Source organism: Mustela putorius, unplaced genomic scaffold, assembly GCF_011764305.1.
Source record: "Mustela putorius furo isolate JIRA1106 unplaced genomic scaffold, ASM1176430v1.1 tig00003972_pilon_pilon_pilon, whole genome shotgun sequence".
In the NCBI taxonomy this organism is placed as follows: Eukaryota; Metazoa; Chordata; class Mammalia; order Carnivora; family Mustelidae; genus Mustela; species Mustela putorius.
Window position 1 is genome coordinate 2,951,199 of NW_025422115.1, and position 25,902 is coordinate 2,977,100.

Below are 25,902 nucleotides of genomic sequence, written 5' to 3' on the forward strand. Positions count from 1 at the left end.
AACTTCCTCACTGGTCACAGTGAATCCTTCATATTTCCTGACTGAGAGGATCCCTCTGGCATTTCTCTAATGTTCATTTTCTCTAGATGCATATATGGGTGCAGGCCATGACCACAGGGTGTATAGACCCAAGCCATCAGGCCGGGCCTTGCATTTCTGTTTCCATTCCCAGCATGCCAGTGTGCCCTTTCTCACTACTAACGAAGATACCTGAATACAGGAACTTTGTCTCATTCATCTTTGTATCCTCACTGCCTAGTAAAACTCAAACAAAGATTTGATAAAGCAATGACTATATGCATGGGTGAAACCCTGGACAAATACCAGAGGGTACTGGCAAAAGGAAAATCAAAAGGGAAGCGAGACACACCCCAGGAAGGACGCCATCCCCTGCCAAGATGCGTGGTAGTTGGTTTACTGGGACAGTCTTCTGAAGGGATTGTCCACAAAGCCCTCCATTCAGTCTGCTGGGAAGCACATGCAAGCAACACCAGAGTTAGGTTTCCCTGAGCCCTTGCCTGAAGAGAAATCCAGTTCCAAATCTTCCTGCTGGGCTGGTGCCCACTGAGCTATGTGGAGAGCCACAGACTCTCTTCCTTGAGACCACTTCCTTTCCCCAGACTTCTGATTCTAGTTTCCATTCCTGTTTGTGGCCTGTCTCCAGGCTGGTGACTGGTGCACCCCTGGAGGAGGCCAGAAGGTGCTCTCCCACTAGCAGGGTGGAGGCAAGAAAAAGTGTCAATGGCTCCTGCTCGGGTCTCCCTGAGCAGCCTGGCAGGAGCTCTCAGAGGAAGGAACATGCCTCGGCACCCCTCTCTCTTATCTATTCCCTGAACCCCACAGTTCCTCAGGCAGCCTTCCCAGAGGTGTCAGCTCAATGTCTTCCTCAGCTTAGGAGCTATTTCCAGGTCTCTCTCATACCTGACTTCCCCTCGTATGCCCTGGATGGGTGACTCAGGCTGGGGTGTGAGGGGTTCAGAAGGCCCCCTCGCCCACCCCTCCCCATCCCTCCCAGGGTTCCATACTGGATGCTTAACTGTCCACCATTAGAGGGGTGTTTCCTGGTCACTGAACTGATTATTGTTAAGCTGTTAATTTCTTTCTGGAACGAATCCCTAGTTGCCACCCTCCCACCCCCACCTCATCTGATTCTCCCCTCCTTTCCCTTGTTTTTGGGGCTTGGCTTCCATGAGGGAGAGTTGGAAGATGGGATGAGGGACATAGACAATTGAAGGGTACTTTGGGGCTTTCTGTCCCCTCCTGTCTGTGCTCTGGCTGGTCCCTTTACTCTCTGCTTCTGTGTGCCTCCCTCTCAGCAATTACTTGGGAAGGAAGAGGACACCCCGCAGGTCCCAGGGCCACCCCCCGCCACCAGCCCTGGTCAGTGCTCTGCCTCTGCCCTTCATTCCCCCCTGTGCTGCCCCTGGACTTGGCCTTCCCTAGGCTTCCATCTTTCTGCCCCCCTTTTCCTCCCTCACCCACCCACCCTGCTCCTTTTGACTTCCCTCCATTTCCCCTCCTTTTGAGGGTCACTGCCCCATCTTGCCAAGAGTTTCTGCTTTATCTCTAACTTTCTCTGTCTCTTTCCCCATCCCCAATTTGCCCTTGAAATTTTTTCCTTTCCTCCTGCATAATCATCTCTCGATGGCTCTCTTTCACAATAACTGGGGCTCAGGTGGGTCAGGGGTGGTTAGGGTCAGCAGGAGAGCAAGACTTAGCAGACCCAGCCCAGACAGCCTTGTTTCCCCAGCAGCCCCCACTTCCCTTTCCCTTTGCTACGCCTAAGGCCTGAGTTCAGTGTCAGCTGCCCGGACCATTGTCCTCACTCCCCTCTAGTGCTAGCAAACCTGCTTCTGGTAGATGGCAGCCATCTGGTAATCTATCTCTATGTAACTGTATATATTTGTGTAGAGGAACAGGTTTTTTTTTTTTTTTTTTTTCCTTCAGGACCTATTAATTGAGGAGGGGTGTCTGTGCTGATTCCCAAGCTACCCAGTTGTCTCTCTGAACCCCTAAGAGAGGTGGGAACCATGAGCGTCCTCCCTTCAGGTCCGAGAACCTCTGCTTTCCTCAGGAGGGCGGGAGACTGAGAGTCAGTGGAGGAGACCAGTGGCCTCTGGGGCTGCCAGCCCCTCCCCCATCTCCAGTGGCAGTTGCTTCCGTTGGAGTTTCCAGGGCCGCCTCTCAGGGCTCTAAGTGTGCTGCGACACTTGGCCAGTTGAACGTCTACTTCTCCCATGCAGCTCCTGGATGCAGAACTCTCTGGAAGCCAGGACTTCTAAAACGGCTCAATGCAGACCTTTTGTTTCGCCTAGGCTGCTCTGCTCCCGCTGAGCTCAGGGAACCCCATCTGAAACTTGCTGGATCCCTGGCTTCCTGGGGGCAGCCTGGGTATCAGCGAAAGAAGGGCTGCATAAGCTGTTCTGGGTGGGATTTCAGGGGCCTGGGAAAGCTCCTGCCTTTGCTAAGTACTCTCTTCTTCTTCCAGATGCCATCCTAGCTCAGATAAGTGATGCCCCAGCATTACAGTCCTTCCCGGGATGGAGGGCAGGCTTTTATTGAACTACCATTCCTTTGTGGGAAAGACACAGTCCAAGCAGCCAGCATTCTGTGTCCTTCAGTGCAAGTTATCAACACCCTCTTCAGACCAGCAGCTGGGGTAAAAGCCAGACTGGGGGTGGTAAAGGCAGAAAAATATGCTGTGTTCCTGAGCAGGTTGGGAGGGCAAGAGAAAGCATCTGAAAACACACCCTAGATTTCCTAAATGGGCCTGGCAGAATTCCAGCCCAGAGATCTTACTTCCTCAGGTTAGCCAGGAGCCTCTTGTTAGGGGTACCCAGGCATGAGGTTGGCCCACAGAGCCCTGGCTCCAAGCAGTCTTCCTATGTTGTAGGGATGTCCTGATGCCTCTGTTTTCTCCCCCATCATAGACTCTCCAAGCAACAGTTCCCAGAAGCCATGACATGTCCCTGCAGCTGGAAGGCCTTCCAGGGAGAGCTGTCGAGGCCTCCTGGGCCCAGTGTTGCCCATGGAGGAAGGAAGGTAGGTAGCAGAGCTGAGTCAGCCTCCCAAAAGCCAACGCTGAGTTTTGTTTCTTCCTCTCCTCTTCATTAACTGAATCCGGAGGGCTGCTGCCTGAGATGGTGAGAGGAACAGAGTGGGGCCAGGACAGAGAGAGGCCAGAGGAACAGCCTCACTTGTTTCTCCCTTTTCCTGCTGCTCTTAGGAATTAAAAATCAGAGGTGACTTTCTGAGGGAGACAGCCTCTCCCTGCCTGATCTGCTCCCTCTCTTCAGCCTCTGCCTTCTGGAATCTTGCCTTGGACACTTCTTGTCCTCGGTGATCTCCATGACTTTGGTTTCTATTTCCATCTTTGAATATTTCTCTCGTTCTTTTGTCTCTTTTGGTGGAAGCGAGGTCTCCTCAGCTTTTCCGTCAGTATGGGTCATGGATGTGAGGATCCTGGTGTACATGGTCCCCAGGGCAGCTGGGTGGGTCTTGGCCAAACATCCCTGTACCCCAATGTGTTCTTCGCTTACGCTTTTCCATGTGTGCCACAAAGTGAGAAAGTTCAGAAATCATTGTTCCACTAACTCACTTTCTTCCCCTCTGACATCTGGATGTTTTTGAGTACTTTTCTGCTTCTTAGCCTCCTCTTTTTCTTTCGTTCACAGACAAAGATTGACCTTCAAGTCAACAAAGGAGCCAAAAGACTTGAAAGCGAGGGAGCCATCTGACTGCACACAAGTGCATAGCCCACTGACTCAGGTGACACTGAGGAGAAACACCTTGCTTCCCCCATACTACTGTCCCTGAGGGTCAGGAGTTCCCGACCTGATCATACTCCCACACCAAAGTCCCTCCATTGGTTACCACAAAGGAGGCGAATAGGGTAGCACACCAGTCCCATTTCCTTTCCCCCTTGCCTTCGATTGGGAATGACCAGGAGTCTCCAGATGGGACACCATCACTTGGCCCTCTGGGGGAGGTTTCAGTCCAGGCTCCTCCCCAACTTTTGAGCTAGTCCCAAGGGAGCTCTTTAGTCCCCAGACTGTTGGTGTGCAATGCTAGCCCTGACACGTTTTCTCCATGATGTGTGCTCATGGCCAACCCCATTTCACATTTACTTGCTTTCCAATTCCAGGCTAAGGCTACATTCTCTTCACTGTCGTGATGGCTCTTCCTCTTGTGCTCTTGGAGGGCAAGACACTGTTTCTCATGCATTTCTGGATCCCTGGTGCTTAGCTCAGAATTTGGCACGTGTGCTCAGCCCATGCCATTTTGAATAAAAGTATTTCAAACTGGTGTGTACAAATGTCGAACTTCTTCTCTGAAGGCTGAGATAAGGGAGGTGGAAGAAATCTTGGTATCATCTGGTGTGCTCAGGAAGAAAGATGAAGGGATCGAGGAGACAGTGGGACAGGTGGGAATGCATTCAGGTCAGGACTTTGGCACCCCATTTTCCTACTGGTGTGGGGGTGGTGGTGGGACTCAGTTCCACACGGCCGATCTTGAGGGCACTTCACGGGTCTCAGATTCAGGGACCATCGCCTTTACTGTGAGTAGCAGCTGTGGTGAAAACCCTGGAGAAAGGTAAATCCCATCAGACTCTGATCCAACAGGAATTTCTTGCTTTGCAGAGGTAAGGCTCAAGGCATTGTAGTGGAAACGGAACTGGGGATGTAAGGTATTTATCGACCCACTCGCCATATACCCTCAAGTTCTGCTGTGTCATTTTGTGAAGAGAGAAAATCTGGGTTTCTAGTCAATGGCCTTAAAAGCTAGACTCTGAAACTGTTTCTGGGACTCCCGAGTGCACAGGTACCTGGGTGAAACTAAAATGTGGGGGAAACAGTGTTTGCAGTGAACGATGGTGTGTGTGCGTGTGCATGTGTGTGGTTTTTGCTGGTATACATCCGTATGTTGGGTTCAGGGCTCTCTAGACAAGTGTAGCCATGATATCATTACATATGTTGTCTCCACTACTAGAGATGGCCAGGACTGCCCTGTCTTGATATAGCTCAAAACAGCAGGGTTGGCAAAGAGGTAAAAAGCACGTCTAAGCAGAGAAGGAAATAACACGGTGGGTGACGGGCACCGAGGTCCATGAGGCCTATGGAATTCGCTCTTTTGTACCTTCCCACTCCTGTCTTCCTCCTCTATCCTCACTGCTGGTGCTGGAATTCAGACTATCATATCTCCTCTAAACCTTCCAAACCTACTCCCCCACCACCATTGCCCAGACTGGTCTTTCTAGATCTTGAATTTGATCAAGTTATAAAGAAAAACTCCATGGGGACTTTCCATTGCCCTTCTCATTGGCCTGAAATCCCAATTTACTCTCAGCTCATCTCCCCTCCTCTTTGGTTTTAGCTTCATGGGACCGCTCAACATTCCACAAAGCCTACCTTGTGCTTTCCTGCTTCTATGTGCACCCTGCCCTCGCTCCCTCCTCCACCTGGTGAGCTCCAGGTCAGCTGCCAGATCTCCTAGTCTCCCAGTTCCTGTGTAGAATGGTTAGTTTTATGTATCAACTTGGTTAGTCTTATGTATCAACTTGGTTAGTCTTACATATTAGCTTGGTAAGCTACAGTATCCAGTTTTTCACTTAAACACTAATCTGTGTATTTCTGTGATGGTATTTTATAAATGTTAATAGCTATCATTGGTTGATTTTAAGTAAAGATTATCTTTGATCATCTGGGTGACCTTACTCAACTGAGTGGCCTTATGAGTAAAATTGAGGTCTTCAAGAGGAAGACAAAATTCCGCTTCGAGTCTGTAGCATCTACTTCTGCCTCAGAGTTTCCAGCTTGATGGTTTGCCCTAAATTTAGGATTTGCCTAGCCAGATTCCATAATCATGTCAGCCAATTCCCTGAAATAATTCTTCATCTCTATATCTATCAATCAATTTATCTACCTATCTATCCTCTATATTTCTGTCTTACCGGTTCTATTTCTCTGGAGAAGACTTACTGATTGACTCTTACTTGTAAAATTGAGAAAGACATCGTCTCGATTCACTGGGCACTTGATATATATAATTCTTAATGTGCTTTCTCTTTCATGCAGAGAAAGGGGCATGGTTTTCACCAGATGTCAAAATTAAAGTCTCAATAGACTACAAGTGAAGAGATCCTGCCTTGGCGGTCTTAGTAGCCTTTAGAAGTGTCTGCTAGACCATACTCTCTAGATTAATGCTGGCATAACAGGCAAAGGAAGCATGGGTTTTGTGGCTAGCATGGGTTTTGTGGCTAGCCCATAAAGTCAGGGGTGTCAAAAGTGCCATGTTTTCTTTCCATCCATCTCCCGACACCCCTGGTGCTAGAATGCAGAATATATATATTTTTAGAATGTTTTCTCTCACTCATAACTGGAGTTTTCTCCTTTTAAGAGTTGTGCAGGAATCCCTGGGTCTGAAGGAGTCCCAAATTATTGGGAGGACTCCTCAGGCCATTGTGACAGTCATTAGCTGAGGCAAACACTCTTTCTTCCACGCTATATCCCTAGGCATATGGCCCCGTAGTCCCTTAGATGCAGAGGGTGCTGTTGGTTTTTGTGCCATGTTTGGGGCTGGCCCTGTGCCTGGGCTCCAGCCTCACTGGTGAAACCCATAGCTTCCCTTCTCTGAGGGCTCCCCATCTCCTCCACTATGCCTCACCCCTCTAAGTAAGGGCCATAATTTTTTTTTTAATCTCTTAACTGTCCAGAAAGTGCTTCTTTCTCGTTTTGATCAGTAAAGATAACCCCTCTCTTTCTTTCTATGAGATAAGGAAACATCATCTTTTCTATGTGGTTAGGCTTTTAAGAGAGTAAGAAAAGCTGTTGATTTTAAGTAGCTGTCTGCAAAAATCCCTCAAAGCAAGAAACCTCAAAGGGCCTGGAAAATCAAACACAACTTTCTTGTCCAATGAGGCTCACCTAGATAATTACCTGTCCGTCTGTCCACAAAAATATAACCTTACAGAAAGACAGCTGTATAGAAATGCAGTGAGATCACGTGAACACTTTTGTTCACTGATCTGCTTATATTTTCTGAATGTTTTATAGTTACATGATAACTTGTGTAAAGTTAGAGACTCTTATTAAGGCAGAAGACAGTAACAGGGCCAAAAGCAATTTTTAAATTCAGAAGACTCAGGATCAAATCGCAGTTTGTGCTTTGCTTGCCCTATGACTCCCTAACTTCAGTCAAACTTCTGTTTTCTGAATCAAATAAGCCAATGTTTGTAAAGCATATGCTAGGATCTATTCCTACAAGACAGCATCAGAGCTCTTGTCCATGCTAGACTGAGAGTTTGGTGGTAAGGCTAGGTTCCTCCATCCTTTACCTCCACCATCTAGAAGGGCCTGGTTTTTGGAAGGCAACCCAGAAGTTATTTGTTGAATGAATAACCAAATGAAGAATTTATTTCTTCCACTTCCGGGCTCTAAAGCTGTTGTTATTTTAAAACACAGCTGTTGTTATTTTAAAACACATCATTCTCTCTACTGAATGCCCTCACCTGGAACCCCAGCTCCCCTGTGAGTATGGATGCATATTTTTTTTTAAAGACACTGGTTCTGGGGCATCTGGGTGGTTCAGTTATTAAGTCTTTGGCTCAAGTCATGATCCCAGAGTCCTGGAATTGAGCCCTGCATTGGGCTCCCTGCTCAGCGGGAAGCCTGCTTCTCCCTCTCCCACTCCCCTGGCTTGTGTTCCCTCCCTTGCTGTGTCTCTCTCCATCAGATAAATAAAATCTTAAGAAAAAATAAAAATAAAAACACACTGGCTCTTCTTGGATTGTGTGACAAACTGCACGGAGAGGCTCAAAGAAGCTAGTGGAATTTTACCATGCCACCTGTCATAAGCCCAATACACATGTTTACCTTTCATTTTTCTGTTTTTATGACTTTCTCATTACCTGAACACGCACACATTTCATCTCTAATTTCGGTAGTTGGAGAAGTTATTCATATATAAACCAGGGACCTGTGATTTGCCATCTGTACTAAGGAGAGCCTGAGGTGTCAAAATCCACAGCTGGAAAGGTGACCACAACACAAAACCCAACGCTACCTGATATTCTGAAGCATGGCCAGAGGGGTGCATTCAGCCTAGCATTATCACACACTCTGCTTTACAGATCTTGAAGTTGTGTTCCATTTATTGTGTATTGTGGACTCCCTATCTATTGTCCCATATAGAAGTTGCTATAATCTTACCAAATGAAGGCAATGTGTATCTATTATCTCACAGTCTCTGTTGTCTGAAGTGCAGGCATGGCTCAAGGTCTCATATGGTTATAGTAACAGTGTTGGCCATGGGCATGTCTACCAGGGAAGGTGTTGGCCAGAGCTGGGATACCTTTGGAGGTTCTCCTATAAAAGGATCTACCTCCAAGCTCCTGTGACATGGGAAGGATTCAGTTTCTTGCTCAGTGCTGTTGGCTGCCCTCAGTTTCTCACCCAATGGACCTCTCCATAAGAAGACTTACTCCATAAAAACCAGCAAGGGAGAGAGTCCATAGTCTGCAAGCAGGATGGAAGTTACAGTCCTATGTAGAATTATCATGAAGTTAACATCTCAACACATGCAGTGTATTCTACTGGTTAGAAACAAGTCACAGATCCTGTCCACACTCAAGGGGCCAAGATCACAAAAGGGCATGTGTGCCATTAGATGGGATCATTAAAAACTAAGGGCCAACCACCCCTAGTGCCCAAAGGGATTGATTTGAAATTCACATGTGGTTAAAAAGAGTCCGTGAGAACTCACACTCTGATCTCAGCCAAGTCATTGGGATATGACACGATCAGCTGTATTTATCCCATTTCCTCCTATGAGAATGTTCCTGAAAATATTGTCCTTGTCACCATTCAGTGCTCCTTTCTAAAGGTTCCATGGGGCAACTATTTTGCCATTCACTTCTTAGAAAAACCTGACTTCCTGTGTAAACTGGAAGTTTTAATTTTTCTTCTAAAATTAATGACAATCGATTCCTTTTCACATGGTCTCCTGGAGGTTTTCCTGCAATAACTATGTCTTATAATTTTTTTTCCGGCTTGTTTCCTTACCTGGATTACTTTTTCTTACACACATTTAATTAATTAATTTATTTTCTAATTATGTCATTCCAAATGTTCTTATTGGAAATAACCCAAATGAGGTGGAATCTGCTGCAAGTGGACAGGGTTTGGATAGCCTTCAATCTCAATGCTTAGCTTGTTCAACACATGATAGAACTAAATTCCTGAAACTCTCATGGTCCACTGAATAAACTAGGTGAGTATTCTGTATTTTACCTATTCTTTGTATAAATGAGAAATCTCACTAGAAAGACTTTTTAAAAAATTAATTTATAATATTTGGAAAAAATCAAAGTTTTTGATGTTAAGGTAGATTTGCTTAGTTGGTTTAGTTGAAACAGGTTTTGGAGAACAGGTACTAATTGGGCTCTTAATTTGAATGTGAAATACAGAGAAGATCTAAAAATATAGCATTTATCTTCAAAAACTTATAAATGATGTATGTTAAGGGCTAGATAATAGGTGCTCCAAAGATGGATAATTACACAGCCCCACTCTTAAAGCTTTTGGAGAAGGTCATGAATATTCACCATGACATCATTTTAAAATCTTCAGCAGTGGATGCAAGACACCAGGGGACCATAACAACCACTTAATTATCAGTTTACAGTTAGTGAAACTCTCAGAGTCACAGAAAATAATGGTAGGAGGTCCTACCAAATCGAATACAGAGCTGGCCACATGTCTATCTCCTTACCAGGATTCTTAGACTGAGGGTGGTCTGTCCTTTTAGACAGGCACTAATGAATAATAGAAATAAAGCATTTCTTTCAATTCTGAATGATCACAATAAACCACGATAGTATTAGCATTAGCCACCCTTGGTCATCAATAAGAACCACTGACATTTTTCTATCTCTTTATACTTGTAGATCTCTCCACATAGAGTTTACACTCATCACTATTTCGAATCAGTTATTATTAAGTCACCAGTAGTTATTAAATCCTTGGCTAACTCTTGTTATTTGATGTGTCAATAAAGAAACACATACTTGCTCTACTACACTTCAGAATTATATTTATAAAACTGTATTTGAATATAATCATTTCCCTCTATAATCCCATTTATTAGTATTATTTTGTTGGTACTTGGAAGAGCATGCAGAGAAAGGGGCATGCTTTTCATCAGCTGTCAAAGGGGTAAGGTTCAAGAATGTTGAGAACAGTTTGAGGCTCAGACCGAGGACCAAGCCCTTAGATGTCTCTCCTGGAGGGGATGGTCAGAGGGAGGGCTGGAATTCAGAGAAGCCCAGCCTGCAGGCCACACCATGTTTTTGTTTGTTTGTTTGTTAATTGTATCCTGTGAGAGAAAGGGACAGTTTTGGGAGGTAAAGGAGCTTAGAAAGGTTTACTGCTGGTCAGTTCTGGTATTGTATATAGGCTCTGCTTTATGCCAAATGGACCTCTTGCTTGGTTCCACAAGGTTCTCTCTTTCCTCCTGAGTTTTTAATTTAAAAACGTTTCAAGCGATAAACATTCGGGTGCACCCGAATGTTTATAGCAGCAATGTCCACAATAGCCAAACTATGGAAAGAACCTAGATGTCCATCAACAGATGAATGGATCAAGAAGATGTGGTATATATACACAATGGAATACTATGCAGCCATCAAAAGAAATGAAATCTTGCCATTTGCGACAACATGGATGGAACTAGAGCGTATCATGCTTAGCGAAATAAGTCAAGCAGAGAAAGACAACTATCATATGATCTCCCTGATATGAGGAAGTGGTGATGCAACATGGGGGCTTAAGTGGGTAGGAGAAGAATAAATGAAACAGGATGGGATTGGGAGGGAGACAAACCATAAGTGACTCTTAATCTCACAAAACAAACTGAGGGTTGCTGGGGGGAGGGGGTTTGGGAGAAGAGGGGTGGGGTTATGGACATTGGGGAGGGTATGTGATTTGGTGAGTGCTGTGAAGTGTGTAAACCTGGTGATTCACAGACCTGTACCCCTGGGGATAAAAATATATGTTTATAAAAATAAAAAATTATTAAAGAATTAAAAAAAAAAACGTTTCAAGCGAACATGAAGGTTACAAGAATCGAACAATGAACACAGGTTTCGCTGGATTTCTGGATTATTAACATTTTACTTAATTTGTATGTGCTCTCTTTCTACGTAAAGTATATTAGTAGTTCATGTTCTCAGGCCCCCAAATGTCCCAATAATGTCATTATTTTGTGTTTGCTGCCCACCCACCTTGCCTGCCTTGAATCCGCTCTTTTTCCTCAGTGCCGCTCTCCCACCCCAGAAGTCCCCCACTCCTCATTGACCATGGTCTGATCATCAAGAATCCCCACAGATCAGCTCCTCTGCCCATTCTCCAGCCTTTCCCAACTGTCTGCCTGCACCCTTCCGTCTTGCCTCTGGAACTCACAATCCATCGGCAGCAAAACTCTCCATGTTCTCAATTTCTTTTCAGCATGTTTGCTTTGTGGTTTGATCCAGATTCCAATCCAGGATGGTAAATTGCCGACAACTCTAGTTTCCATTGATCTTAAACAATGGCCTTAGATCCTTGAAACTTGGTCCCACATTTCTTAAAATGGTAATTTGTGACAATAACTGCTATACAGGCATGTTTTAGACACTGTTAAGGAAGTGCGAGCAACTACTGTGATAATTTTTTTTTTTTAAGATTTTGTTTATTTGAGAGAAAGAAAGAACAAGGGAAGGGAGAAGAACAGAGGGAGAAGCAGGCTCCCCACTGAGAAGGGAGCTTAATGTGGGACTCAATCCCAGGACCCCTGGATCATGACCTGAGCTGAAGGCAGATGTTTAATTGACTGAGCCACCCAGTTGCCCATACTATTCTACAATTTATGTAGGGTGTTGAAGGTGAGGTTCAAATTTCTTCTGTCATTTCATCTCCAGGGCTGAAGATCTCCAGCCACTTGGGTAGCTGAATATAGACATTGTAGACATCTTGTAGACATCTTGAATCTGCCAACAAGACAACGTCCCATGAGAGACTCCAGAATTAGAAGTCACTTCCTCCAGTAATGTGGACAGCACTGTGCAGCATTTGAAAACAAAGATTTCAACTGGGTATTTTCATTTGACTTGGAATTTGGAGGTCAGTACTCCCTTTTTCACATTCTCCGTTGTTGTAGAATCCGATTTGAATCCAGAGAAGTAACAAACCGTTTTATTTCTGTAACTTTTTGAAGGGACCGGCCCCCAAATCAGACCTCTAATCAATGGTTTACATAGATATTCATTGTTAGCTTGCCCCTCCCCTTCCCCCATTTCCATTCTCTTCTGTAAAAAAACCATCATTACACAAAATGTCTAGATATTTTATAGCATTTGCCCCATCCGTTTATAATCATCAGTTCAGACCAATATTTCATTCCAGTTTAGCCAGTTTTAAGAAGTGCTTCATCTGGGTGCCTGGGTGGCTCAGTGGGTTAAAGCCTCTGCCTTCAGCTCAGGTCATGATCCCAGGGTCCTGGGATCGAGCCCCGCATCAGGGTCTCTGCTCAGCGGGGGGAGCCTGCTTCCTCCTCTCTCTCTCTCTGCCTATCTCTCTGCCTACTTGTGATTTCTGTCTGTCAAATAAATAAAATCTTTAAAAAAAAAAAAAAAAAAAAGAAGTGCTTCATCTTCCGATGACTATATCCACTATGTTTGATACCAGAATCTCGATGGCCTAATATTTTGCTAAGGGGGCAGGAAGAGGGAAGGAAAGTAACATTTACGAAAGGCCTTTCATGTGCCATCCCCGTTACATGCATTAGCACCTTTGCTCATTGCCATGATCTGGTGCACCTGTTGTACGCACGACGAACATGGGACAGGGAGTTTGAGACACTGGCTGAAGACCACAGGGTTAGAAGCCATGCTGCTTGCCACAGCTCACTCTGTCCACCCTACCACGCTGCCTTTTGGAAAATGACCACCGGCCGGGGCCTTCCAAGATTCTTTGTAAGCCTGATCAAATAGTGTTTTATCCACTTCTCCACCAAGCCACTCACATTAATTACATTTACACAAACTGTAGGAAGCTTTTGTTCTGATAACACCTTTACTGTAATCCGATAATGTCCAGTACATGGGTTTTATCCTTACTTTGGTCTCAGTTCATTTCATCGAACAGAGGGATGACCCCAAGAAAACGAGTGATCTCCAGGGAGAAATTCTTAAGATAAAATTAAAAGACACAAGGAACCTCTTAAATATTGCCAGCATTTATAATTTATAATTGCCATGTTTATTCAATATTGGAAAAGTGCAAAAGGTGATCTTGGTAAAAGATTGCAATTTTTTTTTTACCCCATCTCCACCAAAAAAAAATATATGGTGTGTATAAAATTAATCTCATATAATTAAACAGTATTAACAAAACCAAAAAGGCTTTTAAACCTGCATTAATCATCTTTTTAGAAGAAAATAAGCAAGATTTCTCTCTCGTTACGTTGTTACCTTCTAATTAATAGGATGAATCAAATTTCCCTGTTTCTTTAGATTTGCATGAGCTTAAAATACTCTTTTATCTACATGAGTTAGAATGTCAAAACTAGCTTTTGGATTATTTTAAAGCTTGGTAAGATCACAAGGCTTTCCTGAAAATATGTCCTATCTTGACAATGCATTAAACCTTAAGAAAAGTTTAATTAACAAATGTCAGAATGTGTTTCTTATAAAAAAGTGATATATTAACAATTTGTTCCTATCTCCTGGGTCTAGCAACATCTTAACCCTTAAAGAAAAAAAGTCATTTTCATATGACTTATGCTAACTAAAATTTGATGTTTTTAAATTAAAGTATGTATAACCTAATACAAAAGAAATTGAAGTATCTTACTGCTTCAGCTCACTTTTAGATGTACATTATCATTAATATACAGACTGTTTACCTAGATTATATCATTAGACACTGATTCTAATTGCAGGTATTTTTTTACAGACTAGCTGTGGTTACAGAACTAGTTCAAGATATTGTATAAAATGGAAAAATGAGAGTATTTGTACCTCCTTATCCACCACATGTATGTTTTTGGACACAGCAGATGAGAAAGGATGTGTACCTAGGGCATACTTGAGTGACTCTAAGGGGTCACACTGAAGGTTTACTTTTGTTTGTTTTGCTCATATATTTTTTTTCCAAATAATGTGCATGTGCAAAAAAGAAGAGAAACAAGGAAAAATTGCCAAAAAGTGTGAATTAGTCATATCTTAATGTTGTATCTAGTCTTATGTCATGTTATCTTTAACATTTTTTGGTGTCCTTCCAGTCTGTTCCCTCTGCTCACATAGAAATAGATTCAGCTTTCAATGGTTATAGTTCACGTATCAAATTTACTTAGCAGAATCCCTATTATATACCCTGTAAATTTCACTGTTATAAGTAATGATACAGTGATAGTCTATGTAAAGATACCTTTAGACACATCTCTGATTATTTCCTTAAGATCGCGTCTTAAAAGTGAAATTGCTGAAAGGACATAGATTTTCTTTTCTCTTTTTTTTTCTTTTTACTTTTCTTTTTCTTTCTTTCTTCTTTTATTTTATTTCTATCTTTTTTTTTTTTTAGGATTTTACTGCATATTTTAAAATTGCCCTCAAGAAAGATTTTTCCAATTTACGCTATCACTAGCAAGGGACAAGAGTGCCCATCCCCTCCACACCTTTGTCAACACCAAGTATTTGCATTATTTTCAAACTTAACAAGACATCGTTGTTATTATTACATATTTTTCAGAATCCCTGGTAGCGTTCTCCTTTGTTTTTCTTTTTCTTTTTTTCTTTTCTTTTTTTTTTTTTCCTTTGTCCTTTCTCACTTGGTGAGAAAAAGCAGGTTGTGAAAAAGGAAAGTGTTACTCTTTGAACTAGAATTCCTTTCTCTAGAGGCTCAAAAAGCTATTTCATAAAGAAATGTTCAAGCTCTATCATTTTAAGCATCCCAATCACCACTGGCCTCTTGTAGGCCTCAGGCCCTACAAGGGTGCCTGGGCAGCCTGAGGAGAACATTAATCTGAGCAGCGTTTGCTTTTTATTCCCTTTGGTGCCCCGTGCCTTTGGGATGTCTTTGAGATGTTTCATGCTTTTTGTAGCTAGAATTATTGATCAGGGGAGCAAAAGGGAGTGCTAGCCATGGCCAGAAGAGGGACTTTTACCTGAGCTTGCAGTCAGTGCCAAAGGGGTCGGGGGCAAACCTGGTCTCAAATGAAACAAGGTGGGATTGGGAGGGAGACAAACCATAAGTGACTCTTAATCTCACAAAACAAACTGAGGGTTGCGGGGGGGAGGGGGTTGGGAGAAGGGGGGTGGGATTATGGACATTGGGGAGGGTATGTGCTTTGGTGAGTGCTGTGAAGTGTGTAAACCTGGTGATTCACAGACCTGTACCCCTGGGGATAAAAATATATGTTTATAAAAATAAAAAATTAAAAAAAAATTATAGTAGCAAAAAAACCCCCAAATACCTCAGATGGATAATCAGGACCACCTGGGATTGAGTGAATTAAAGGAAAATATTATAAGACATGTTTGGAGTCCTAGAGGGGGGCGGTTTGATTTTTCAGTCTGTCCTGTTCAATTTTAAGTACAACAAAAGACATTTATTAGAACGTATTGGAAACAAGTCCTCTAAAGCCACTATAGTAACCAATAATGTAATTCACATTTATCCCGGTCTTTTCCTTCTGGGAATATGGTAGGACTGAACTTGGAGTCTTGGGGTTAGATGGCGCCATGTGACCACTGACCCACTGGTTATGGGAAAAGGTGACATGAGTCACCTCCAGGCTGGAACATCTAGTCTTCTGGATGTGACCTTCCAGCTTTCTCCCTTCTCCCACAGGGACAAGGAGCTCTTCAAGTCTTCAATGGGAGACAACATGGAGCAGAACCTGCAGACAGAAAGTAGAAACCAACTGGTATTGCTTTAAGACCCTGAGATTTTGGGGTAATTGTTTTTAATAATGGCTTATTACTGGGGTGCCTGGGCGGCTCAGTCAGTTTAGTGTCTGCCTTCAGCACAGGTAATGATCCCAGAGTCCTGGGATAGGGTCCTGTGTGAGGCTTCCAGCTCAGCAGGGAGCCTGTTTCTCCCTCGCTCTCTTTCTCAAATAAATAAAGAAACAAATAAATAAAATCTTGTTAAAAAAAAAAATAGTGGTTTGTTACTGCAGCATAACCTAGCTTACCCTAACCAGTCTGTGTTGAAGGATTTTTCTCCTAATGATTTATTCATTTATTTTTAAGATTTTTATTTATTTATTTGACAGACAGAGATTACAAGGAGGCAGAGAGACAAGCAGAGAGAGAAGGGGAAGCAGGCTCCCTGCTGAGCAGAGAGACAGATGTGGAGCTCCATCCAAGGACCCCAAGCTCATGACCTGAGCTGAAGGCAGAGGCTTAACCCCCTTAGCCACCCAGGTGCCCCTCTCCTAATGATTTAATGATGACTATAAACCTTATAAAAATAAAAGTTGTCATTGATTATAGGAGGAATTGCATTTTTAATGAAAGAAACATAAAAGGAATCTTTAAAAGCTGAAATTGTTGAAGCAGTTCCCATCTTTTATTATCACTAGCAGCTTTTATACCAATATCGTCTACCCAAAATAAAATTTGGTGTCAATTACAAAGTGAAAGAGAAAGAGTGATAACATGCATTGAGGACCTATTATGTGCCAGATTCAGTGCTACGTAAGGTATCTGTTTTCTTTTACTTAGGGCAACCTAATAACCATGGAAGGCAAATGATGTTTCTATTTAAGGGAGGAAAATGGAGATATATAGAGATCGAAAGATTTGACTTTGACCCCAGCTTGTTCTCACCCTTCTGCTCTTTGCCATTTTCCCTCTGTGCAAACGATTTTCTACTCTGATTGTTTATATATTAATACAGATACACAAAATAGTCCATGACTCACATACTTGAATAATATATAAACTTCTTCGGTGTTGTTCTGGAGACAAAAGAGAAACCTGGTTCAATTCATATTCAGAGTCTTTGTATGTACTGGGATGGCCAACACCATGATCTTTTTTGAGATGAAATTACATGGCACAAAAATGAAATGTTTCCAAGGGTCTTCTCTGTAAATAAATATCTGTATTTTCTCTGACTCCTGGTGATATCATCTCAACTTTATACTCAGCCCCCTGTTCAGTGAAGCCCCTTTGTTAAAAGGTCTCAGGGACTGACTTTGTTTTTGCAATAGTCAAAACAATGGTATATTTGCAAGCAGACATAGCAGTTGGAATGTGTGCTCTTGGAAGTGTGCTCTTGGAAGCAGCATCCTGCCTGCTCTGAATGGTGGTTTAACTTCTCCAATGTATCGTCAGAAAAGAAACAGCAGAGGGAGAAAAAGGAGAAAAAGAAACTTGCCCATTATAACTGAGTGAAGAAACTCTTTGTTGTAGCACATGGAATGATTTTGGCTCTCTTTGCCTAGGAACCCTGCAGACTCATCTCCACCCAAAGGTATTCTTCTCTTTCCAGAACATGCCTGGCCAAAACTTTATGGGCACCGCACATCAAGCATACCAACCCTTCCTTCCAAGCAGCCAATCTCTTCAATGTCCTCTCAATACATCTGACCTCATTCCATCCCCACTTGTCTCACATCATTCTTGCGCAAATCAGTAGTACTAATGAGAACGTATCTCTGTGTGGTATTTTCCAAATCACAAAGTCTGTCTTCTATCATTGTCATATGAGAGACGTTTTCTGTGTCTTAACTGAATATCCTGGAGGAGAGGAAATGTGGGACGCCCACCCTTTTCTCACTAAAGTGCATTTGCATCTGCAAGACCTGGTGCAAGTCAAAAGTCCTTCCAGAATCTTCTTTCCAGCTTCTCCTTCTAAATCATCCCTTCACTCCTCCTAGCTGGCAGCATGTGGTATCTTCTTTGCACCCACTGCAGCGCCCCCCCCCCAAGGTTCTTTCGGGCATCTGGAAGAGTGTGAGCTCATGGAGAGAGATGGACCTTGGAGCCAGATAGAAGCAGAGTTTAAAGCCCGACTCTGACCCAGAACTGTGACTTTGGACAAATTGTTTCACCTCCCCGCATTGTGGTTTGTGCAAATGGAGATGACAGATTCTATCTTGTATGGTTGGTACACAGATGAAACATCATAATGCCCAATGCTGAGCTCAAGACCAGGGGCAGGCTCTCTCTCCCTCCCACTGTCTCTCCCAAGGCAGAGACCTCATCCCATATGTCCTTTTCATCTCTCTTCTCCCCACTAACCCCAGAACTCTGATCACTAGGGAGCACACAACCAATATTCTTTGAATTGAAACATATAGAGGCCAGTCCACAGTCACTGCCCTCAAGAAAAAACTCCTCCATGGGGCAGTCAGCCTCCATACCTTGCTTGTCAATTTGAATCCAGAGGAAAGAGGAGGAGGAGGAGGTTTGGTAGGGAGGAGCTAGGACTCCCAGAACACATGGATGTGTCTGAATCATATCAGATTCCAACAGCGTGGGGAAAGTCTTGGAAAACTGAAGCTTCCTTCATGTCTTGTCACTCCTATGTGTGAAAAACACCATAGGTAATTTTATCGGGGGTTGGGGGGGAATCTATCTTGTGGATTGAACTGGTTGGTTAAGAAAGGGCTGGTTGAAAGGGAGAATATCCACTTATAATTAAGAAGCAAAATATGTTTTCTGCTGCTGCCTTGAGTTTTTTTTTTTTCTTCTTCTTTCCTTTTGTTTTTCTGTTTTCCATTTCCCTATTGGTTTTAATTAATTCTGCCCTAGATTCACGAGCTTTGTGAACCTGGAGATTTTTTTTTTAATTTAAATAAATAAAAAGAGCCTGCAAGTTTTCCCCAGACCACCAGGCTTTAATATTAAATTACTGTTTTCTGGCAGGATCATCTGCAAAACTCTGATTTTGTTTCTTTCTCTGTTCCCATCCTGATAATTGTGGCTGAATTCCCTTGTCTTTAATATGCCATATATTCTCCACCTGGCAAAGGATTCAGACAGATACAGATAATAAATACCCCGTAGACATACAGACAGAGAAACTGCTGTAATTGCTTTCATAATGACTCTGAGACATCAAAGGAAGGCAAATAATGGTATTTAACACTGTTTCCATTCTTTAGCTGAAATGTAATTTTATAGAGTCATTGTCAGGCGGTACGGTGAACGGAGAAGTACAACTGTCATATTCAGCTCATATTAATTAGCTGCCCACGAGAGGGCCAGGCGAGTAATGGCAAAGTTCCCCTCATTTCAGATGGTCTGATATTCAGACAGAACCATAAGTACAATAGCTTGATTAACATAGTTGCTTAGATCAGGTTTTCCCTGGGAGTATGTCAATTGGCATTTTGAAGAATCAATTAATTAGCACTCCAAATAATCCATTCTTGGGTTAATGAAAGTGTTTTGTACAGCTGCAAAAAATTACACGAAGAAAAACTAAACCTTTCCAAAGTGGCAATGAAAAAGATTTATCTCGGAAAAGTGTATTGTCCGTTTCAAAATGCCACCGAAAATGTGTGTTTCCTTTGAGAGCCGTGGGATTGACAGGGACAGTTTTAAGCCACAGTGGGTACATTTTGACTTACAGTAAAGGCAAGTGGTGGGTGCTACAGTGGCAGGGAAATTCAAACTTTTATCTTCACTATTTTGCCTTGTAATCACGTTACTTAATTAGGGTAAGTCATGGCCAACGTTTTGCATACCATTATCTACTATTTTAGACAATTACTCTTTGGCGGCAATATGCTTATTAACATTTTTTAAATGCCAGTATCACACAGATACTCCTGCTTTTTAAAGTTGGAGATTGAATTCTTAGACATATGAGAATTACAAATTAAAGAAGCATGTTTACTTTGAATCAAAGCTGTTTGACTTAGAGATATATAATACATTCTTAACAATGAGGTTTAAATTATCAGAAAACCAAACTGTGAAAATCTCAGACACCTTCGCCATCATTAAAATGTTACTTCTGGCACACCTTATCAATTCCCACTTCTGCTTAAAGAAAGTGTTAATTCTATTTTCTTCTTTTCTAAGTCTCTCGGGATTCAAATTTAAAATACTTAGTTTTGCGGTACCCCTTTCTGATCTCTGAAGTTATCTTCATCAAGCTTATAATAATGAATAAAATAGTTTATTCAGTGATGTAGCTCTCTCCAGCTTCCAAAACTTGGCATAAGTATAGATTGTATTTATATAATATTTTCTTCTTTAGGAAATTCTACCTTTACCAACATCCCTGAAATGAGTCCCCTTTAAATCATCATCAAAGCCCTTCAAATGAAAGGTGTAAAATCAATGTTTGTTAAGTTAACTGAAGTGAGTTGTGACATCAACTGAACATTATTTGGAATTAACGTATGAATTTACGTGCCTTTTTTTTTACAGTGTGTAAAACGTGATTTATTATCAACTCATTGATAACTTTCCAATTCAGTCTCACTCATAGGTTATGATTATTGGTTTAGATACAAATCAACATCTTTAAAACAGACCAGTAAGTGTATCTTACTAATAGGAGACATGGATTGCTTTCCTTCCTTTATTTTAGTTATTACCAACTAACTCCAACAACGAACATGTTGGATTTAGATGATGTTGAAATACGTTTTCCTGCTCATTATGTGGATGAGGGTAGAGCCGGTTACAAGGTAGCACTGGTCTTAAAAGCTGATACATCCAGCAAACCTCAAAATGAAGAATGCACAAGGGGAAAAAAGGTAAACACACACACACACACACATATACACACACACACAGAATTCAGTAAAAACAAGCTGCCCATGTCTTCTTCTTAGGACAAATAATTTCCCCAAACTTAACCGTTGGCTTTCGAGTTTGAATGAGGCCAGTGATGCCGGTGATGGGGAAGCCTCTTCATCTCCCAAGTTGCTGAGAGACACACCCCACCCCTTCCTGTTCCTCCTCCTTCAGGGTGACACAACCATAGGCAGGGGCTCGTTTCTAACACACTTGAATGGAGGCTCGAGAGAGTCAGGATTGCCTGCTTATTCTTATTCTTTATTTTGAGATGCTCTCAGAAATGTAAAATGGCAAAGTTTCGTCGTCACTGCTCACGGTGGACTTCAGCCAGAAATGAGATCTATTGCTTATTTTGCTAATCAGCTCCTTCCATATCTGCATGCTCATTTTCTGATCGCTGATGAGGCGACAAGGTCATTGGACGCACAAGTACTTATTTAAAAACAGACACGAGAGTGAGATAGAGGTTAGTTGGGTCTATCAGAGCTGTCAATCAATTAATGAAAATTATTGAGCAAGGACACTGTGGGGGAAGTGAACAGAAGGAAGGAAAATGACCATGGAGACACAACATAGGGAAAACGACAGAACTGACTAAACGTGCTCACGTGAGTGCTGAACACAGACGTGCTCACATCCCAAGTGAGAGACAGCTCTGAGAAACACAAGGACGGCCATCTCCGCTGCTCCGAAGGCTCAAGGGCTGACAGCCCAGGGCTTTTGCCCAAAGGTACAGCCAGAACAATGCCTTTTCTTAGACATGCAAGAGCAAGGAGGAAGGCCTGCTGAATATTTCATCACTGTGCCAAGGACCTGTGGCTAAGAATTTGAGTAATTTTTTTAAAAAGATTTATTTATTTATTTATTTATTTGCAAGACAGAGAGATCACAAGTAGGCAAAGAGGCAGGTGGGGGGTGGGGGTGGTAAGCAGGCTCCTCGCTGAGCAGAAAGCCGATGCGGAGCTCCATCCCAGGACCCTGAGATCACGACCTGAGCGGAAGGCAGAGGCTTAACCCACTGAGCCACCCAGGCGCCCCGAACTGAAGTAATTTAAAGATGCCATTATGCAGACCTAAATTTGTGGTCAACAGAGGCCATCAGAGTCCCGACCAGCCCCCTTTCTTTGAGGAGAAAGATATTAGATTCTTACCTGTATCACAGGTGCAGGGAGCAACATGGAGTGACACAAGGAGGGGCTTTGAAAAACCCCGTAAATAGCCACTCTGTCATTACTGTGCACTGTTTGCTGGCACTGGACAAGTGCGCACTGTTTATCAGCCCAGAGAAGAAATAATTCACAACTTGATCCTTGGAGGGGGCGCACGGGGGCAGGGGCGGTGGGAGGGCCACAGGAACGGGCAGAGGATGGAGGCACAGGCAAATACACAAATGTGAAGAATGAGGGGAGAGACTTTGCCAATATGCTTGTGTGAATGAAAGATAGTGAGGGAGAAAAAGGGAAAGGCTGCAAAGTCAAAAACGGGGAGATACTGACACCAAATCTCTGCAAAGCGTTCAAAATTCTCCAGCTGCCACGCTTTTAATTTGCTACCATTCTAATTAAAATGCAAATTAAATTTATAATTAGCATCAGCGCTTTCTAAAGAAACCTTCTTGTACGCTGCACAAACATATGGGACGATGCTGTGGTGTAGAGTTTGTAAAACAGAAGTAATGGCACCGTGTGTGTGTGTGTGTGTGTGTGTGTGTGTGTGTTGCGGGTGGGGGTTAGTTCTTTTCCCTGGGAAATAAGTTTTATGCAGAGGCAGGCTGGCTTAAGGGGTTGGCCACGTTTCGCCTCAGAAGATGCAAGTGGGTGAAAATGTCCCATTGTAACAAAAGGATTGCTGAATATGGAAGATCGGGCTGGCCGGGGTGTGACTTCGTGTTGAATCAGGTGTCAAGGGTTACCCCGCATGTCATCGGGATTGTATAGGAGATGCCAAAAGGCAAGAGGGGTCAAAGCTTCTAATCAAAAAGTCTATGGCCAAAATTAACCGCTGCTTGCTTCCAGATAATTAATTTAAAAATTGATGGGGAACAGACTACCAAAATTACCTCATGATTCGCACATGTATCATGGTTTCAAAGTAAACTCTCTCCCCAACTTGCTCTTGCCAGCGGAGGGGTGGGTGGGGGTCTGAGATGCGTATCAAGCAGAATGGGCATGTCGGGGGGCATTTCATTTGCTGAGGTGGGTGCTGAACCCGCCGGCTTCATCATGTCCATTCCTTTACACAACGATACACCAATCTGGTGTTTTAGATTTTTCTTCATAACAGGGCTGTGTTCAGTGAGGCTCACGGAACAGAAACATGGAGATTTGTATCTACAGTAGAAGGAAAAACAAACCAACAAACCCAAAACCCCATGCCGACAAACTTTCTTACCTTGCTTGGCCGTATTTTGGTTCAGGGGAATCTTTATGAATTACAAATAAAAATAAAAATCTGCGATCATCCTGGTAATTGTGCTTTCCTTTCCAGCAGAGGACATTACCTGACACACCTCAGTGTCTTTAATATTCTAGGGACTCTCCTTTATCTATTAACCAGGCTCTCCATCAGATATTTTAAAATTTGAATGTAACAGAAATGAATATTTCATAGATGTGTGTTAAGCTGTTATTAAACTATAATGTAAAGCAGGATTGTAGGAATATTTTTATATGTCAAAAAGTCAATTAAAATGATAAGCCTGTAATATCACTATTGTGGCTCTGGACAAAACTGCATTTCATATGCACGGAAGGTCCTCAACCACCTAAGCATTTGGGTGGGAGGAAGCCACTGTTACATATTCAGAGGTCTGTGTACTTCAATTACATTAGTAACACTTAGGTCCATTTTCGGCAGAGATTAAATGGAGAGCTATGGGGGATAAATCTTACCCGACTTGATTTTTATTTGGTATTACAAAAAAAAAAACGGCATTAGGCATTCTTAAAGGTAGGTGCTTACCTAAATGCACCGCAGATTCATTTGGAAATAAATGTCAATCCCTAGGAGAGTGCGGTGCTTCTAATATAAAATGTCTAATGACGATACCACCCTTGACTTGAATAAAAAAGTGATGTGATGTCTGCTGGAGAAAAATAGCACCAAAAAAAAAAAAAAAAATCTGAAACAAAGGGAAGGACGTTAAAGCTAAGGTAGACCATAATAAAATAGTACTTAAAAAATAGATTCCTATTCATATGTTTTAAAAGAAAAAAAAGAAAAAGAAAAAGAAGAAAGAAAAAATCAGCTTTGTGCTGGGGAGGACTCTTGGTTTTGGCTGACATACTTGGGAGGAAGTATTTAGACGCATACCCGGTGTAATTAGGTTAGGCTGCGTTACAAAAAGTTCAACGCGTTCCCAAACTTTCTTTGACCACCAATTTCTTCCCTGGGCTACGGCCATTGTCAAAAATGGGATGTTAAAAGATGATCTGGCTGACAGGTTTGACGTAACTCAATTAATCAAGACTTCATGAAAGAAAGAAAAATAATTCTACGCATACGGCAATGAAAAGTGTCTTCTTATATTCACGCAGTAGAAGTTCCTTATTTTTTTTTCCTGGTGTCTAAGAGGAATGCAGGGCCCCTAAATAAGTCTTGTGTGGGGGACAAAAGACTGAAAAACTGCGGCATAAAAGCATTTCTTTGTTTAATTTCTAATTGTTGTCCCTCTCTTATTCAGAAAATGAAGTCACCTTTGTGGTGGTTTCATGAACCGCTGGGTAATCAAAATTATTATGCTGCCACCTGTTGTCTGTTAATTATTCTGAGAAGATACTCATAAATCATAACACCGGACAATAAATCAAACTGTCAGTTCGCAGGTCAAAGGTGACCCATGAGAAGTTATAGGTCACCCACAGGGTGTGAAAGAGCAGAGTTTTAGAGGATCACTCATTGTCAAGCACTGTTGGGAGAAGTGCCATCGGAACAAAAGGAGAGCTGGAGTACAGAAGAATTCCAGTCAGGGGCTGGGCTCCGGCTGCCCGCGTCAGTGGGTCAAACCTACTGTTACACATGGAACGACTGGCAAGGGTCCCTCCCCGCCACCGCCCCTTGGCTTGGCTCAGACCCGCTATCCCTTAGGAACCTTGTCGCAAACAGTGTCCCTTTTGGTAAAGTCTGAAGAGCTACGGGCTTCGAACATCGTCTCTTCCTCCCGTTCACTGGAGAATGTGCTGGAGAAGTGGTCGCCCTGCTGCATTATTCATCGAGACAATCACAGTACGTCAAGCTGCCGTGGGTTGGAGGAGGCCTCAGAATGTCTTACTTCCTAAATTAATTTGGTTTGGAATATGTTTTCCTTGTGGCGTGACAAGAACTTGAACTGCATTTAACATTTTCAACTCATTTATTTTCGGTCCCCTGTATTTAAAATAACATCGTCGCTGGAAACCAGCGTGCATTGATGGATATCCTTGATTTAAAACCTGGCTAGGGGTAAATTATTTTTGATGTGGTGGAAGCAACTTTAGGATGAGGCATAATAAAGACGTAATGATAAGGCAGCTGGGACACAGAACTAATGTTTCAGTGGGGAGATGTATTGCCTGCTGTTTGAATTAAATTCTGTAAAATGGACGCCATGCCTTCATTAAAAAATTCTCTCGAAAATATCAATTTTTTTTCCTTTGTGATAATTTGTTATTTTCTGCTCAGATTAACTGGCTTTCCTCCTGAGGAATAGGAGTGCCATCAGAGTGTCAACAGTGGTCTGATTTTATTATTATTATTTGACAGAGATCACAAGTAGGCAGAGAGGCAGGCAGAGAGAGAGAGGAGGAAACAAGCTCCCCACTGAGCAGAGAGCCTGATGCGGGGCTCGATCCTAGGACCCTGGGATCATGACCTGAGCTGAGGGCAGAGGCTTTAGACCACTGAGCCACCCAGGTGCCCCTGATTTTTTTTTTTTTTTTTTTTTTAATCAAGAGTGCATGCCACTGTTTCTGTTCAAACCAGACATTTGGAATTGACACTCAAAAAAGACTATGCCCCAAAACAGAATCTCCTCTACCTTCCTTCTTCAATCTGACAAACCCTGTGTCTAATTGAGGCAAGTGAGTCTCAGAACATAAACAATTTGTCAAGTAACATTAGAG

General features: G+C 42.7%; 1 long non-coding RNA gene across 2 annotated transcripts; it reads left to right on the forward strand.

The window, feature by feature from the left end:
* Positions 1 to 2,027: 2,027 nt before the first annotated feature.
* Positions 2,028 to 4,311, forward strand: LOC101680187. Of its 2 annotated transcripts, XR_001180697.2 has the most exons (5): positions 2,028 to 2,391; positions 2,489 to 2,659; positions 2,931 to 3,042; positions 3,675 to 3,768; positions 4,145 to 4,311. It is a non-coding gene; the product is annotated as an uncharacterized LOC101680187 (long non-coding RNA). The 2 variants fall into 2 exon arrangements; XR_001180696.2 differs by having other exon boundaries at positions 2,038 to 2,659.
* The last annotated feature ends 21,591 nt before the right edge of the window (positions 4,312 to 25,902 follow it).